The sequence below is a fragment of the Sinohyriopsis cumingii genome, chromosome 8, assembly GCF_028554795.1.
Source record: "Sinohyriopsis cumingii isolate HCF-2022 chromosome 8, ASM2855479v2, whole genome shotgun sequence".
NCBI classification, from domain to species: Eukaryota; Metazoa; Mollusca; class Bivalvia; order Unionida; family Unionidae; genus Sinohyriopsis; species Sinohyriopsis cumingii.
The window spans coordinates 27861844-27875975 of record NC_142968.1 but is presented as its reverse complement, the minus strand read 5'-3'; the positions used below and the strand labels follow the sequence as shown (position 1 = coordinate 27875975).

The 14132-nt window shown below is 34.5% G+C and overlaps 1 protein-coding gene across 1 annotated transcript in view; it reads right to left on the bottom strand.

Moving 5' to 3' along the window:
* Positions 1–14083, bottom strand: part of LOC149793193 (uncharacterized) — a 36014-nt gene extending 21931 nt beyond the window's left edge. The window contains exon 1 of the mRNA XM_089966316.1: positions 13891–14083. The gene's annotated coding sequence lies outside the window, so the exon portion shown is untranslated. The remainder of the gene's footprint in view (positions 1–13890) is intronic.
* Positions 14084–14132: the final 49 nt, after the last annotated feature.

Sequence of the window (14132 nt, the reverse complement as noted above, 5' to 3'; positions counted from 1 at the left end):
TAAAGTACATTATATAAAAAGCAAATAAACAAAAAAAACCAGAATGAGGGTCATAAGTTGGTTTCTAGAACACTAAGGTATCAACAAAATAAGCTCGAAAACTAAAATTATAATAAAGAACATACGAAACATCAGGTACACCACGTTTGCCATGGAGAAATCCAATGTCCATTTTTCAGATTGAGATAAATGTGTTTCTCTTCATTGATAATGATGCTAGTATTTAACCTATACTTACAGAGAAATATTAACTATGTATTATTTTGTTTACAAATTAATTTCCCTGGTCGGGTATACAGTGAATTTAATTTTGGACAATGTCAAGTACCAAACACAAATGTATGAAACATATAAGAAAGGTCAACAAATACTGTAAATTAAATATACTTAGCAGAGACATTCATCAGGCTCAATGTCTTGTTCTTTTATATGCTGATCACCTGATACAGCCGACTATTTGCCTTATGCTGGCGAGGCATATCTGTCTTTGAAATCGGGTCGTTGTGACTTATTGCTTCCAGTTAGAGGATTGTTTCTGATACCTTGGAAATAAAGTTACAAAATACCACGGAAATGCATATACCTTCAAATAGTCAATCTAGTGTGTAAAACAACTAGTTGTTGATTGATTGATTGTAGTTTTACAGTGCACCATCACTCTAAGGCTATTTAGCGCCATAGAAAGGGTTATATGCAAGATTCTTTACAATTGATAAAAGGTTTAGTATCGACTAGCGATGATAAAATCTGACATGTAACAGCAAAACGACTAGATGGTAAGGGTAATATGCAAAGCTTCTCGAATAACCGGGAACGTAAATGGTATTTGTCATAATATTTAGATGAAAAGGTATTTAGTATAAACTAGTGTAAATATACATTACTTAAAAATACTCAAAGTGATAGCATTAAAGTTGTATCTTATAATACATGTTTGCTTCTTTCAGCAATTGTAAAATGAAAGAAACGTTTACTGTATCAAAACGTTCATTCTTGTGATGAACCGTGTAGTGACGATTGCATGCAGTTTGGAGATAGAAACAATCTATCATACATTGCTTAACAGTGAATGGTTCATTGCAAGAAACATACTCTGATGGGTCTTCGAATTTGAGCATGTAGGAATGGGTTGCATGAATATGAGTCCAGTATCCGAGTGCTAGCTTGATCGCATGGAGTTTGTTATGTGAGAAAACTAGAGTTGCACTTGATTTTTAAATATTAAAATGAAGAAAAATTCCTTCTATACATAATTTTATTAAACTTTTCAGGCCTTCCAATTTATTAAAAGAAAAGAATAAAATAAACAATGAATTAAAGAAAGACGGATATCATCATCACCTACCTACCTACCTCTTACCTACTTACCTACCTACCTACATACCTACCTACATACATACATGCATACATGCATACATACATAAATACATACATACATGCATGCATGCATGCATACATACATACATACATACATACATACATACATACATACATGCATACATACATACATACATGCATACACATATAAAGACAGACATCTATAGACATACTAGCTACTTATTTAATTATTACTTCTCTTTTTCTCTCTTAACGTTAATTGGACAATTTTGTATTTACATTAGACATTCTAAAATTATCTTTTCTCCAAAGATTCATTTGCATGCACGTTTATGATACATAATTGCTACTACCTGCAGAAATAGGTAATGAAATTTGAACAAGAATGGAAATCAGGTGTTGTTAAAATTATCAGGAGTAACATTATTCATCCTAAGATAGTAAAGAAACCAACTTTTGATAACATTGCTAATTATGTATAGTCTACATGTTTTTTCCTATTGTGGAGGAATGTATTGTAATTGTAAGTCACTGAATTTCACAGAAGAAAAAAAGTCTTACTTTTGCCAGAAAATAAACCCAAGTCCTAAGATACATTTTTTTGACGATGCCACTGTAAGAATAAATGTTGTTTTTGTTTGTAGAATATTCCTTTTAATACCATATTTTTATTTGGTCTTTTCAACTTGAGTTGAGTCAACCGTAACAAAAATTCAGTGACGTTTTTGGGAAAAACAGTTATACGTTTTGATAGAGAAAGACTTATTTGAGCATATTCTTCTTGAATACGCCACTTTGACATAGTGTGGCTTTTTATATCTCATTCATTTTCTTGTTGGTCTCTAAATAGTTTTTTCGCATCAACTAATGCATATTAAGCATTTCTTCTGATGGCTAGAAATGAATTTTTGCCACCATTATTCTTAAATATACTAATGCGGGAGGAAGTGTCCTTATTGTTCTATAAATCGTACCTTTCTTATTTTCACGTTACTTTTATGGTTTATTTGTAACCATGAATTGAATTGGAATGAAATCTGTATCCAAGAAATACAATGAAATCAATGTATTTACTTCAATCACATAATTAATCAATGCAAAAACCACGGTGCAAAATTATGTCATTTTTCCAACACAATTGTACCAATATGTGTGTGTGTGTGTGTGTGTGTATTTAATAAACCACTTGTCATGAATTATCTTCGCATATCAAAGATTCTACAGTGTTAATTTTTGTAGTAAGTGGTCGCTGAAGAGAAGAAAGTTCAGTACATATATCAGACCAGCTATATAAGATGGAGACTTGCAAATACTGGAACAATAAATGAAACCAGGGATCACACACGCGAAAAGATTTATTACATCGAACCTGCATCTGCCTCTGAACAAATTCTTTTATAAAGCTTTACTATTTTGTGTTGAAATAGAATATGATTCCCAGATTGTGGAAAAGTGACTTATACGTACTGTGATTGAAGACGACTGTGCTGTTTGGTCGGTAGCACAATTTCACTCTTTATATCATGCTATTTAAAGTTTCTCATATTACTGCGCACACAAACTGGGTAAGAAGTCACGAAAAACACGCATAAATCACCATCTGATGAGTGCTAATAAATGTATCTATATTTCGAATGTTTGTAAATTTATCTAGACTTTACAGTTCAATATGTTTCAATTGTGATTCTAGGATTGAAGTCTGACTTACGATAATTTCAAGTTTGATGCTAGAAGAGGGCTTATCATAAATATAGCGAACGGTTCCGTGGCTTCAGTTCCCAAAAATGTTAATAAGTCTATGGTGACCATGGATTACACACGCAAATATAAACTTCGTGAAAATACTATTTAGACTAGTAAAAGAAAGTTATGGGTTGTTTTGATCGTCCACTTGCTTTTTAATGATATATTTGATCTTTCTCCATCTGTCTTTCCTTATGTATAACATTGTACAGGGGTATGGGTGATGATTTTCGACTTACTAGTGATCATATATTCAATGTGTAAAAAAATTCAATAATAATAATAATAATAAATAATAATAATAATAATGCTAACAAATGATGAACTGAATTAGATATTATATCATGAATATAGCACGTGTGTGTTTGTTTACTGAATGAAAGGTTGTTTATAAATAGGTAATACATTTGGTAATCTCTGGCACGAATCTATGTTTCTGGACTAAAAAATTAGCTTCTATATTATTGCATTGCTGGAAACAATGAGCCAGATTTATATTATGAGTGGTTGCTCAATATATCGTCAATGTAAGAAACTTGATATCTGATTCTTTGCGATAAAAGATATATAATGATAATTGTGCTGTCATTTCTATTAACGTAATTGTAGATGATGCACGGTGACACTTCCGTTGTTGTCACGATACGTAATACATGAGTTGTCCACGATTAATAATGCAGACAAGAGATTTCAATGCAATAACTATAGACATCTGATATCACTCTTTATTTGTCTTCAATCATGGCTGAACTAGGTAGAGACTAAACTTGGATATAATCTGGAAAATATTGTTATTTGTTATTTAAATGACAGTTATTAACGTTTTAAACGGAACCGCTTAAAAACTGTACACTTTTCAGGTAATTATTTAGGTATCGTTAAGGCAAACGTTTCAGTTAGTTTGGTCTTTCAAACTTAGGATTATATGTATATACAATGGATACAACTGATAATGAAAGAGATTATAGATTTTGTCAAATGCGCTTCACCAGCATTATTACCATCTGCCTTCAAATACAGCCTAAATAGAAAAAGATGCCCTGCTATTCCGATCATATACAATCTTGCGGATCAACAAAAGTAGAACGTTTTATCTATTTATTACATCTCAACCCCATACAAAATGTAACGGAATCAGGATGGGTTTAAAAAAATAAAATATAGCTTTCATTCTATTTTTAGTTTCCATGCTCATATGAATAATTGTTTGTGACTAAAAGGAACAAACAAATAAGACGATTGACCGGTAAATCAATTTTAGCAAACACAAGGAAGTGAATGTTTTGATTGCAAACAAAATGAAGCACCACATTTAATTGAAATATGTCCTTTATTTATTAGCACACATATGTCATATGACTATTTAGTCCAAATCCATATTACCTACAGCTTTCTAATACATAATTTGCAGTTTGAGAATAACTTTTAACTCGGGTGAGATAAATCTGATACGACATATATAACCAGTTGAGTTTATAATTTTGTACTATAACGGGTCCAGATAGTATATAAAGAAATAAAATGAGAAACGTAATGGACAGACCTAGTGGAAAGAAGAACAGCAATGCACAAGGACTACACGCTAGAACAACGGAACAGATCGGAACTTGGAACATTTGCGGACTGCGAGATAAAGAGACAGAAAAATCATGGAATGTATGGAAACATGCAATTTATCAGTCATGGGAATTTCCGATATTAAGAGGAAAGGAAATAACACAAAGTAATTACACTAAAACTACACACTGACCTTGAGTGGAATAGAACATACCAACTCACATCACATGGAGTGGGTTTTATCTTTCATCCATTCATGGCAAAACGATTTCTGGGATAGATAACATATTAGAATATATCATAATGGTACTACTGAAAGAGTTAGAAGTCAACACGACTGTACTGGTTGCAGCTATATGCGATACGCAATAATAAACACAAAGAGCAAGAAAATTGCAAATTATTTGACAAGCTTTAAAATAGGATTAATCATCATGAGCGATTTTAAATCGGGAAGAGGTGATCACCATGGGAGGCATATCCAAATAGTGACAGAACTATGCAGGACAAGGAGAATGGGAAACGTATTCTGGACCTGTGTGCAGAATATACGTTAAACAAAACCAACACCTTATATCAGCACAGACTACGTCAAGTATGAACCCGGTACACATTTAATAACCTTGACAATGCCTCACAAATTAATAAAATCTTAACGAAGCTTTTAAAAATGAAATATGTTACAGACTCAGACGTGTTACCCAAAACAAGCATAAACACTGATCATCGTGCAAACGTTATGTAACTTCACCAAAAGTTGATACACAAACAAATCATCAGAGAAAGCATGGAAACCATAAACCACAGGAACTAAATGAAGATAATGTTAAAGAGGAAGTAAAACAGTACATGACACAAGCCATTGGCATGCCAAGTGATACAATAAACAACGTAGAAGTACTAGGGCGGTTCCATAAAGTGAAGTACTGATCAGCTTAAGATGCAAGTGTGGTATAAGAAAAAAGGTGGACCAAATAAAAATGGAAACAAAATGGAGAAATGACTAGATAAATGAAACAATATAAACAAAAATGAAACTTTACCAAGCATGGCTTGAAACTAACAATGTAAATTATTACATCCAGATTCAGAATTGCTCGAAGAGGAAAGAAGAGAGCAGAAAAGAGCGAAAGATGAATCATGGAAAAAGTATGGTGAAGACATAAGGAAACTTTCCAAAGAGTCCCTACAAAATGTTTATAAACGTATAAAAGCTATGAGATTAGGACACAAAACAAGATCAGCCAGTATATGATGATACAAAAACGAAAGCAATATGGGAAGACTACTTTCAATGCTACTGAATCCAGGCGAACAGGAAGCCTTTAAGATATCCTTTAGTACTGGCACATAGACCACATTGGAAATACAATCCTAGAGCAAGAAGTAAGAGAAACAAGCAAGAAGAGCCCGAATATCAAAGCTGCATAGATTTATGAAATAGCAGCAAAAGTATTAAAAGCATGGGAGGAAACAGGGGTCAAAGGGCTTTATGCATATTTAATAAATAAGGCAAAAGAGGAAAGTACAAAGAACAACTGGCAAAGAGCTATTGTTGTTCCAGTCTGGAAGAAGAAAGGATTCAAAAAAGACTGCAGCACATACATATTTATACTAAGTCATGTAGGTAAAATATTTGCCAAAATATGTGAAACGCGAGCAAGTGTAATAATAGAACCAAGAATCAATAAAACAAAATTTGTTTTTTGAAAAATTAAAAGTTGCATTTATGCAATATTTGTGCTAAGACAATTCAATGAGAAAACCGTAGAATGCCAATGAGAACAAAATATAGCATTTATCCATCAAGAAAAGACCTTCGACAGAGTAAACAGAAACAAGTTCTGGAAAATGCTGAAGGACTATTGGATGAGCGGACAGTTATTAGGTAATATAAGATTAATGTATGAAGAGAGCAAAAGTGCCGTGAGACACCATATGGAACTCAAACTGGTTTTGTAGTAACATCTAGAGTGTGATAAGTGGTATATCCCCTTTTTGTTTGTTATTGATATGGACAAAATCACAAAAGAAACAAGTTCACAACGAGAAGACCTAACGGACGACCAATCTTTACTTCACTCTAGAGATAAAGACCTTCTAACTCATGTTTATCGCCATAACAACACCTGTAAAAATGTATGATATGGAGATCAACGTAAGCTAAATAGGAACAATGTTTATTAGCGGAACACAATCCAAATAACGTTAGTCACACAAGGTAGAAGCAAGTCAAATAATTCATAACAATCTTCAAAGAGGATGTAAGGACAGACAGACAAATTGAGACAAGAATTCAGAAGGCCAAATTATCAGCTAAACCATCTTTTAAAATACCCAAATATCCCCATGGAAATAAAAATACATCTAATAGTTACAAATTTTATCCAGATATGTTCTGTGTCAGACGTGGGCGCTGAACAAGAAGTACAGGCAAAAGAATCACCAGGTGTGAAACCAGATGCTTGAGAAAAACGGTAAGCAAGACCAAAAATGTTCGGATAAGGAATGAGACGATCAGAGAAATGATAGGAACAATGCCTGTCATAGATCACATTGAGACATAAAGACTTAAATGGTTTGGATACCTGATCATAATGAATCCACGGCAACCTGCGGTTCAAGCTTGCAACATCCAAACATCAGGCTTTCAATGAAATGAAAGTCCAAAGAAATGATGGACAGATGGAGTGGCGGAAACTCTGAGAAATCACAAACAATATGACAACAAGCAAAACCCAACACCTAGTACTTGAAGGGGAACTTTTCCTGCAGCCTTTTACGGCACAGGCAGCATGACAGACCAAGACAGCACAGATGGTATAAAATGACAATGCAATTAATTTCTTATGCATGTTCAAAACTAGAATTCCAAATGTAGTTTTATTTGATGGCTTATTAATAAGGTATAAGAAAATACTACAGCCATCTTACCCTGATGATAGTTCATCATTATATTATATTTACAATAATATTCGCATACTTGCACAATACCACCTTATCTCTGTCTCTCTAAGTTTGGTACGTACATGTCATTTTATAATCCAAATAGGTATTATAGCCATAATCTTGGACTAAAAGCTATGACCTGATAAATAACTGCATGTAGCTGAAGTTTCAAAGCACAACATTGCCTTATTTGAATCATGGTTATTGTGAAGCTACATAAATATGATAGCCGTAGAACACCCGCAGGGAATATTTGCTCTTTACTTAATGGAGATTTATCCAAAATAAAGAGTAAATGTAATTAATTGTTATTCGTTTCATTGAGATTCATTACATATTGTACTTGTGTATACCTCCCTGATGATTCGGGAGATATTATATGTGTTACACTATAAGTTTGTATCCTCAATTCAGGCAAAACCTGAAATACCAGTGAAGTTATTTAATACATTTATATAATGATTCCAACTCATAAATCTAGCATTTATTAATAGATACTATGACATTTTTAACAGACAAATTTGTCAATTATTCATTTTTCCAACAGCAATATGAGTCTAAATACTTTTATACTTTAAATGATAAGTTTTTGTCACTAGTTCTGCTAATCTTTACAAAATGTCATTACAAATATAAACTAGAGATGCTTAGAGAACGCATTTAATGAAGGGAGTGGCGGTTACTTAGTATAACGTTGGACAATCACAATGGGATGTACTAATATTAAATGCAAAATAAATACCAAAAAAATGCTATATCGTATAATATCGGATCACTGCACATGATATATTGGAAAATGTAGGCGTTAAATTATGTGGATATGTACTGGCTTATAATCAATGGGAGTTGGATTGTGTGTGTTTGCGGCTCTCTTTAAGGGCATTTGATAATCACCAAGAGATCGTGTTAAAGTGTTAAATCCTAACACATGAGTTTGTATGGGTGGGTGTCGGATTAAAAAGAAAGTGTTTTGGATGATAAGGACGTGTGTTTTGTAAGTAACGTATAGCCTTTAATTGTAGAAAAATATATTTAATGACCATTGCATGCAACCAACCATCCCTCATCTGTTGATTTTTAAATGCTGTTTTGGTCACCAAGGATGTGTGTAGGTATTTGCCAGTGGTTTCCTGTTGATCATTATATGCATATTGGTCTACATCTATTTCATTTCCATCACAATCATCGTGATATCCGTCATGTTCGAATTCCCACAGTGGGCTATACCGACCTATCATATCATAGTACTAGAAGCCCTATATCGTCCCAACATATTTGCCTATGGTAAAGTAACATAACTCTCAGTGTAATGTCAAATTCCCATCATATCGATATTATTTTCCTTTAGTGCTGGCTTTTCTTCTAATAACTGAACCGAGTGTCTGAAATTAGCAGAAGAGTTATAACCATACAACCGAGGGCCATCAGTTAATCTCTTCAGCAACGTCAGAACACTGATCACTTTTTGCATATTATGGTAGGTATTTTGGAGGAAATTCACGGGTGTATGAGGGGTTGATACCTGGAGATTCGGCAGATATCTTCATTCCTGACCTCAGAACGATTTACTAACTTTCGAATTACAACAGGAGATAAGAGGTTAAAATACGTTAAAACAGTGAATACAATCGAGAGAGAAATAAGACTGAATCCAATTTTAAAAAATGGTAGCAAAACAATACAAGCAGAAAAGGAGGAAATTTAGAAATATGAAGGATTTTTTTGTATGGAGAACAGCAAGAATTGTGAAGTTATTGTACGTCCAAGAGAAGTAGAATGATAGCTGGTTTGTTCCGTATTCTCTCAATCACTTGTGAAGCTTATTGGGCGCGACTATGTTGTCTACAAAACGATGTTGGAGTACATAATGCTTTGTATATATGGCGTGATAAAGTTCACATGACAATAACTAACAGAACATGATTTTACTACATTGTTTTCCAATTTAGAACAGTTAAATTTAATCTGAAAGTCAAATGTTCAAGTGGTTACAACAATTGTGCATGTGACAAGTATACATTTATCACTAACACCAAATTATTAAATGATTCCCGGTAAAGAGGTATGTTATGTTTATTGAGTCAATACTGAGAGAAAAGATTATAGAAAGAGCGCATTTACGCAAAACACATTGCCTTGACTGGCTCTGTACAATTTTTGAGTAAGCGCTAAAGACTACAAATATTATGAACACTGGTCGCGGTTCAATAACGTTTTATTTATCGTTGGGTGCACTCTCAGGACAAATTTAAAAGTTTACAGAGATCCAACATACTTGAATATTATACATACATACATCATCCCAAAGCTATTTGTTTCTTGCGTACGCTAAAAGTGCAGCTCCATACTTTTCAACGTAATTTTGTCAGCTTCAGTGAATGGGGATAGAGAGGTATTTCATAGTACGGAATCATTGCCCAGACAAACAGTTTACAAAGGCCGCGTAGATTTAGAATAAGACAAAACCAGAAAGAAACTAAAAGCGGCGTGTTTGCAACTGACCCACTTACGGGAGAAGTTGTGGATATTGCTTTGAGAGGTAGGCAATCAAATATTGGAATCAAGTCAGAAAACATCGTGCTACATTGTTTCGGTGATTGTAGCGGTTCAGCTGTAGCATGAAAATCTTAATCGGTATAACATATTACAAAGCTATCACTGGCAAAATTAAACCATGGTATTCCATTATTCCCCCACGGTAGACCTTATCCTGTGGCGTAAAAGAAGTACCTCCTCTAGTGAAAGATCAATTTTCAAATCACGCAACTTTACATTTAACCTACTTTTGTCTTTCATTTTTAAACCATTTTTCTTTATGGTATATCATAATTTCAAACAAAAGAAAAAATGCCAAATGGAATACGTGGTATTGTTTAATGTAATATGTTTGCAAAAAGACTGACAATGCTCCCCTACTTATAGTAATTTTGGAACAATGCGCTCATGGCTTAGTGTTTAAAGTATATCGAATTAAATTGTCCTTTACCTATCAAAACTTTTATACGTTTCTTTTGTCGAACATTTAACGAGCACAAAGAATAAAGGATCTCGTTTCATGTTACGTTATTATTAACTTCAATAGAGTACAAATCCTAAATTTTACTTATCTTTTGTCTGAAATGCAGTCGACTGTTTTGTACATAGCTGAACATAGTTTAAACAGAAGAAAACTTGTCAAACGGGATATAGTGGTATAATTTAATGTCCGGGACGAGTCGTTATTTGTATTCATTGTAGATTTTTGTCATAAGGATATAGTTTCAAATATGATTGAAAATGTCTCCCCATACATATTAATAATGGAACAATATCCGTAAAGACACGTCTTTATACTGTATCGAGTCAACTTCATCTTTTCTATCAAAACAGTTTGGTGATTTTTGTTGACAGGTGAGTGAGCAAAAGCCAAAAAAACATATGTTTGTTTTATATCTTGCTCACATTTAAATGTTTAATTTGCAAGTGTTGGATTCTTTTCAGAATTGTATAATACCTTATTTTCTTCACACAAAAAATTAATATAGACACATTTGCATTCCACCAAAATACAGACAACGGAAATAATTTTATTCTCCATTCTTAGATAACGTGATCCTCTTTGTGAACAACGTCTATGAAATGCCATACAAGCTAGAAAACGGACTTCATTAAGGGTGAATGGCCTACGAATGGAGCGCTAGCAGTTGCCTGACTATGTTTTTCATAAGATTCAATACCAACATGCAGAATCTTGTCTGCCCAACGAAGGTTTTGTCTGGGAAATTTAATAACACATATTATTGACAAGCTGAATAGACAACTTACTTCTAATATGGGAGGTACCTTCTCTGGATTCAGAGGATGGACGGGCATCTGTCTATCCTCTATTTTTACGGACTGGCTGGGTATTTAATATTTACTATTATTATCCAATTTCCAAACTCATTATATCAATATTTGCTTCTGCTTTAGCAATATGACCATTTGGCTGGCATAAATTTCAAATTCTATGAACTCTCCGTCATAAACTGTCTCATAACCTACTTTTTAAACAAATGTGCAACTAACAAGACAATATTATTATATGTGGAGTAAAGTTATAATCTAGTAGCTATTATGAACCTTACGTACTTGGTATATATAAATAAATCAGTACCCAAGATGCCCTTCCCAATCAATGATCCAGCCACCCGGCCCTCGTATCTTTAGCTTGGAACAAGCGTGAGATATACTTCTTCCTGTCTTTTGACAAAGTATCTTGAGGATGAAATGGATAGGAATGTCCATATCCCGGTGTCACGCAACTGAGAGTATTTAATGCTTATGTTTTATACATGAACGAATGGTCGGCCTTGTTATTTAAAGAGCTAACCTATACTGATACCGATCTCTGCAATCTCGCCTCTTTCGTCGTGAGCTCGAGTCTCTGACTCTACCGATGTGGGAGTGGGAAATGGTTTGCCAATAGATGCATTTGGTGGTTCTTACCGGGGTTTTCCCGGGATATTTATATATACGTGTGTATGTTCTCGCATTTAGTTACCAAATACAAAGTTACCCTAGGGTAGTTACTTTCTGTATCTTGGGTATCTCACAATAGTGAGTTCATTTCACCTATTGATGTACCAGCCAAGTATTTGAAGCGAGAAACCGATTACATTTAGCTCTCTCTGTCCGTGCCTTTCATCATAGCAGCGTCCCTATAGAGTTGTTGTTGTTGTTGTTGTACGGTTTAACGGAATTTTTCAGCACGCGATAGGCTATACATGGCGGCCAGTATTAATGGTGGTGCAAGAACCCGGGAAATCCCCGGAAAGAACCACCGACCCTCGAGAAGCTACTGGCAAGCTTTCTCACATATCCCCATTGACCGAATCCGATACTTGAACCCACGTAGACATAGGTGAGATGTCAGTGATCCGTAACGGAGAGCGCTTTAGACCACTAGGCCAGTCGGGGCCATTCCCTATAGAGTAAGGTCTCACTATATAATCACAATACAACGAGTTGTGACAGGAAGCTCTCCATATTTCGGGCAACTAATTGAACAACAAGAGGCCTTGAAAGCATAATATCTTATAGCGGTCTCTGTCCAACAAAACCAACTATTGATTGTTTGTTGAAATATACATTATAACAAAATCCTATCCGGTAGCAATCTTTAGCGGTAAAGATATGTGAATTATAGAATTTAATTAGTTTTCGATATCATTATTATGTGATATAATTTTTTGTTATGATGGATTTTCCTGTATTTATTATATGTTTTAGTCAGACATAGGTCATAAAACGTCATAATTCACTGAGATTATCTTTCTCGGATAATGACAATTGTTGTTGTTTTTGTTGTAGGGTTTAACGCCATTTTTCAGCACAAGATAGGCTTTACATGGCGGCCAGTATTAATGGTGGAGGAAGAACCCAGGAAATCCCCGGAAAGAACCACCTACCATCGAGAAGCTACTGGCAAGCTTTCTCACATACCCACATTGGCCGAATCCGAGACTCGAACCTACGCAGACAGAGGTGAGATGGTATTGATCCGTAACGGAGAGCGCTTTAGACCACTCGGCCGCTCGGGGCCCCTAATGACAATTGTACAAACCCGGCTAATATAATAAAAATAACCTAGTATAGTTATACCGATGAATTGATTCTATATGTAACGATATAAATTTATGTTCACCAATACGTAACATATATTATTGCATTCGTATTTAACCGTGTCTCATGTATTACACGGCTCTAGTGATACTAGCTTTAGCTAATTTTGGTTGGGGTGTCGTATATATATATTATTGATTTTCTTGTACCATGTAAGCTATGGTAGATGGTGAAGTTCGATCAGAGAAAGGTAGTAGTAGTATACTCGTGGTGATGGATCAAACCATGGATACCAGCGGGACTGCAGAGAATACAGAGGCTCATAAAGGGTCCATCATCATCATCGAAGGGGTGGAACATACCTGGTGGGTTCATGACCATTTGGTTTGAGCTTCTGAGGCCCGAAATACCATTCAAGTGTTACCAGTTCACTGTTAGATCTTCTATGATCACTACATTGTCGTGTTAATTTCCAAACAGGGCTTAATCCATGTCTGTCATGATTTAGTCTGTGGAATGTGATGTCTTAAACAATTACAACACCCTTATTAATATCTATTTACCAATGTTCACCGTGAATTCCTTGGGTTTTTTTTTTTGTCCCTTAAAGAGATGTTAGAATCACGATTTCAAAGTTACTTTATGTCAACGATAACATACGTAAAACACTACGGGCAATGCTATTTCTTAAACCAAAAAAGAAAACCGAACAGTACTTACAATTGCCAGGGTTATCAGTATATAAGTCCCTCGTACACTCACACAGAGCTCAGGAAATCCGGGAGTTTCGAGATGTGACCATCTGAATGAAATTCAGATTATTCTTGAAACTATAAAAGCTGATTATAAATAAAGTACTACATGCCCAATATAAATTACAAGCACGTACCTGTTGAGACTTGGTTCTTGCATTACACTTTGTAGAAGTTTTGAATAGTTCCTAACAGGTTTATATCTCATTT